We start from the raw sequence: 5,674 nt of genomic DNA on the forward strand, positions 1-5,674 counted from the left end.
CCTCCAAATATTCAATTCTATTACTTACTTATTAAAAAGATTTTAACTTAACTCCTTATTGTCTAAAAAATTAAGTTCTTCTACATCCTCTAAGCCTTCAAAACTTTAGATAAGTTTGCTTTCCTAGACTTTTCTCAATTGTTAAATTTTCTGCAAGAAGTGTATTTTCTTACTTCTGGTACTATTGTTGCTTTCTTTCATCTGATAGAGGCAGCTGCCTGTTCTTTATCTTATCTTCCATGGCAGAATGTTCTCTTGAATTTACAGTGTTAATTAAGTGACTCTCTCACATACAAAGTACTAGTTGAGTGAATCAACTAATGGATGGATCATGAAATTCTAATAATCCTTTAAGAACTAACTCTAATATCATTTTTCCATAAAGGTTATCCTAATTATTTTGACTAGAAGTCAACTTTCTTCCCTCTAAACTCCTTTCCATCACCAAGTAACAGACTATGTTGCCTCCTCAGCCAGGTGGGTCCTGGCCACACCTTCTATTCCCATGTCATTGTCTATGACTTTTACCCTATTTTATGTGGGCCTTTTTGATTTAATATTCTTTTTCCACTAGCAATTTCATGGTTTCAGGGACCATTCCTTGCTATATCTATCTATCTATCTATTTATCTATCTATCTATCTATCTATCTATCTATCTATCTATCTAAACATTTATGCTCAATAATGAGTGTAGTCCTATAAAAACATTTACAAATATTATGTGTTCCCTTGGATTCTAGATATTTGGCTCAAATCTTTCTTACGGACAAAATGCTTAAAAGGTAAGACAGCAAGTAATTCATCTTTGATCATGCATAGCTCACTATTCTTATTCATTCAATAACAATAGTAACAATAGCAAATATTTATTGAGTGCTTACTAGATGGAACTGTGCTAAGGTGATTTTATTAGATACTCACAAAAATTCTATGAGGTAGAAACTACTGTTACTCTATTTTCAAATGAGTAAATGAAGGCTTCAGAGAAGTCAAGTCACTTGCCCAAACCACAATAAATTTAATGCAACACAAGTATATAAGATTCAATGATATATGGTCTTAATAAACATAGTTCCATAACATTTCCCATGGTATCAGTAAGTTTCCTGAGTGAATGAGTTAATGAATATGAATCTATCAAGGACAAAAATATCTGACTTTTGTTTTCACAAATCAGAACATGGAATCCCACAGCAGGAAGGGCTCCTATCAATCGCATGACCTAACCCATGCCCAATCCCTGTCCTGCAAGTACATCTCCTCTATGATTTCCTGGCTAAGATTTTGTCCAGCTTCTGCTTGGAAACCTCCAGAGACAAGGAGCTAACTTGCTCTCGCAGTGGACTTTAAGCACTGTAAGATAGCTTTGAACTTTTGGGTAAGCCAAAATCATTTTACAATGAAGCAAAATCTGCCTTCCCAAACATTCCATTCACTTACCTATTCCTTTTCCCTGTGATCACATAGGATAATTGTAACCTCTTTCTCACAGTGGCTAGCACCACATCCCCACTGGGAATTCTCTTCAATAGACTAAGCCTTCCCAGATCTTTTGACTGCTTTTTACCTTTGCATAGCACCAGGGATAGCTTATTGGAAAATATGCAAAGCTTTGTACAAATTATTAAAAATAGCCATGTAAATTTTATAAAATTACAAAAACTGAATATAAAATAAAAGGAGCCATTTGCTCAAAACTTCCTTAGCAGAATTATGTATTATTTAATGAAAGCTAACATATGTTAATTCTTTCTTCCTTTGTGTAGAAGCTGTATTCAGCCCATTACATGCATTATCTTATTGCATCCTTATAAGATGTCATGATGTAGGTGCTATTATTAATAATTTTTGTAATTTCATTTTCTAGATCATGGAACTCAGTCCCAAATAGGGTTATGTGCTCCTCAAGGATGTTCAAGTCGTGGGTGAGAGTGACAATAACAATAATCTCCCTAATTTTAAAACTTATGCTCTTAGTCACTACTCTACACTGCCTCATAAATTGAAAATGATATATAAATAGACATTTACTAAGTATATAATGCAATTTGAATTTCAAAGATTTCTGTAATTTTACAATGATATAAAGGCATCTCTGCTATCTCATCAATTTCTCTCTTGCTCTACCTAAAGCAATAAAATTTACATTGAAAATACCCATTTAGCCTTTAAAATACTAACAATGCTATAGACATAACATTTAAAAATTGTCCATATTCCCTTGCTTTCTCACTCTTTTTATTTACATCTTTCCAATCTAATTTTATTTTGCTTTGCTAGGGCAACAATTACTTGAGATAACATTGCCACAGCTATTATGTGATACCCAGAGATCCCACGTACTTTGTTCATTCTCTTGATGACTTCTGACCCCTTGGTATTCTTTAGACCAGGTAGTTAGTTGAATGTGGGTGGGCAAGGGAGTAACGAGATGAATATACAGGTGAATGGCTATATGCATTTAATTGGGACTTTTAATACAACACCTTGTGGCCTGTTTAGACAAGAGCATAGAAAGCTGAGTATCCTTGACAACAGTGTGGGTATATAGAAAAACAAAAGAAAGATCAGGAGATGCACAGTAGGAGATCTAAGCAGATCATTGGGATAACAGATGACAGCATTTTGGCGAAAGCCTCAACATTTTTCAAATATGTTCGTGAAATGTACCATAGAGAATGGATCATTAGAACATTTGAACAAAAGGCATTAATAATTGGCATAGTGGCTGATGTATCACTTTAAAAGCTGATGTTGAGTGTTGTTTTCTCTGTGGTTATGAGTAATGGTTATAAGTAATGAAGTTACAGATGGAAAGAACAATCAGTGAATAAGGGAGGAAAAAAAGGCTTTTAGTACCAGTTAATTTTATTTCATTGAGGTGAGTTCCATCATAAGTAGAATGGGGCGAATTTTTTTTTCCACAAAAGACACTGAATAGCCAAAATAATCTTGCAAAAGAAAAGCAAATGTGGAGGCATCACAATTCCAGACTTCAAGCTATATTACAAAGCAGTAGTCATCAAAAGAGTATGGTACTGCCACAAAAATAGACATATAGATCAATAGAACAGAATGGAAAACCTAGAAATAAGCCCACAATTAAATGATCAATTAGTTTCATGTGGAGGCAGGGAAGACTGGCCTGAGGAAATGATCACCAAAACCCACAAAGGAGACCTGGGCCTTGGGCTCCCAGAGAAAAAGAAGAAAAAGAAGAAGGTGGTCAAAGAACCAGAGACTCAATACTCAAACAGTGATACTTATTTCAGTGAGATCTGTTCCACAAGAGCCACATCCCCTTCGAAGGGTGTGGTCCTAGAGCAGGCATCTGAGATGCCTCTAGTGAAGAAAAAGAAGAAAAAGAAGGGCCACAGCACCCTCTGTGAGGAGTGCCTAGAACCTGAGACTGTGTTACGTGCTGGACGGACAGGGAAGTTGTCCAGCTCCAGGAAGCAGGTTCTTGGTTCATCTGGGTTTCAAGGTGGGGAGAAGAAAAAGAAGAGAAAGTCCTTACAGCCTCTAGCCATGCCCCCTGCGGCAAAAGAAGACCTCTCCAGACCCCAGAGAGGACGAGGAGGTGACCAGATTTGGCAAGAAACCCAAAAAGCACAAGAAGGAGAAAAAGACCCAGGAGGCTACAGCCAAGGACCCTTGGTTCTGTGAGTCTGGGGATGCTCTATACACTTTTTCAGTGGGAAAAGATGGTGAGGAGCAGACAACCTCAGGGCAGAAATGAAAGCAGGGGAGCTTCCTCAGCCAAGGACCCTTGGTTCTGTGAGTCTGGGGATGCTCTATACACTTTTTCAGTGGGAAAAGATGGTGAGGAGCAGACAACCTCAGGGCAGAAATGAAAGCAGGGGAGCCCCAGAGAATGCAGTGTGAAGATGAAGAAGAAAAAGAAAATCCACCAGAAGGGAGATACTTCTCTAGGGCACCTTGAGTGCTCCAAGTCTGTAGAGAGAAACCCTAGGAAAGGAAGTAAGAAGGCAGTCAAAATTGAGGCTCCAGAATATATCCCAATAAGACATAACCCCAAACCCCATGCAAAGAAGAAAATGAAGTCCAAGAAAAAGACAGAGCAGCCAGGGATTGAGGAACCAGCTCTGAAGAGGAATAAAAAGAAGGGGAAAGAGAGCAGAGTAGTAGGAGAATCTTGGGAAGAGGAGCCTGACAGACTTAGAGGTGGTGTTGGAAAAGAAAAGCAACATGGATGAGGCACACATAGACCAGGTGAGGCAAAAGGCCTTGCAAGAAGAGATCGATCATGAGTCAGGCGAAACAGAAGTTTCTGAACCAAAGAAGTGGACAGGAACTCAGTTTGGCCAGTGGGATACTGCTGGTTTTGAAAACGAGGAACAGAAACTGAAATTTCTCAAACTTATGGGTGGCTTTAAAAACATGTCCCCTTCATTCAACTGCTCCTCTAACACAATTGGAAGGCCCAACATGGCTCTCAACAAGAAGGCAGCCAACACCCTACAGCAGAACCTGCAGCAGGGGACTATGACCGGGCCATGAGCTGGAAGTACAAGCGTGGTGCTAGCCTTGGCTTCTCCTCTACTCCAGACAAAATCTTTTATATTGACAGGAATGCTTCCAAGTCCATCAAGCTTGAAGATTAAAGTCTACTGTCTAGTCCTTCAAAACAGCCAAAATTGCTTTTATTATTCAGTTATGCAGTTGGAAGCCATCTGACAACTGTCTCAAATCACACCTCTGCAGTGATTAAGGAAACCTATGCCCATGTGCTTGGATGAACTGGGGTCAGAGAGCTCATGTTTCAGAAGCCAAGAGAACATATGAGTGGCTGACATCTCCTGTTTTCTGTATTAAGATTCAATCCCTGTTTGAAGACATCAGCATATATAAATAATAGCTGAATTTACTGAGTGCTTAGTATGTGCCAGGTACGTACTACTGTGTTTCCCTTGCATTAATGTAGTTAGTAATTATGAAATAGGTGCTATTATCCCCATCTTACTGATGAGGAAACTGAGGTTCAGGGATGAAGTAATAAAATTGCCTGGGTTCACTCAAAAAAAAAAAAAAAAAAGATCAATTAGTCTTTGACATAAGAGGCAAGAATATCCAATGGGAAAAAGCTAGTCTCTTCAACAAATGGTGTTGGGAAAACTGGATAGCAACCTGCAAAAGAATGAAACTGAACCACTTTCCTATATCATACACAAAAATAAATTCAAAATGGATTAAAGACCTAAATGTGAGACCTGAAACCATAAAAATCCTAGAAGAGAACACAAGTAGTAACTCCTTTGATGTTGGCCATAGTAACCTCTTTCTAGGTATGCTCCAGTGGCAAAGGAAACAAAAGCACATACACACAAAAAAGCATCAAAATAAAAAGCTTCTGTATAGTCAAGGAAACAATCAATAAAACTAAAAGGCAGTTTATAGAACGGGAGGAGATATTTGCAAATGACATATCCAATAAAACATTAGTATCCAAAATATAAGAACAACTTATAAAACTGAATACCCCAAAATTAATAATCCAATTAAAAATGGGCAGGAGAGATGAACATTTTTCCACAGAAGAAATACAGATGGCCAATAGACACCTGAAAAGATGCTCATCATCACTTACCACCAGGAAACGTACATCAAAACTATAATGAGATATCACCTTATACCAATCAGAATGGCTAAAA

At 37.9% G+C, this 5,674-nt stretch overlaps 1 pseudogene; it reads left to right on the forward strand.

Moving 5' to 3' along the window:
• Nucleotides 1-3,155: 3,155 nt before the first annotated feature.
• LOC100684597 lies at nucleotides 3,156-4,811 on the forward strand (annotated as a pseudogene).
• Nucleotides 4,812-5,674: the final 863 nt, after the last annotated feature.

Source organism: Canis lupus, chromosome 4 (genome assembly GCF_011100685.1).
Source record: "Canis lupus familiaris isolate Mischka breed German Shepherd chromosome 4, alternate assembly UU_Cfam_GSD_1.0, whole genome shotgun sequence".
NCBI classification, from domain to species: domain Eukaryota; kingdom Metazoa; phylum Chordata; class Mammalia; order Carnivora; family Canidae; genus Canis; species Canis lupus.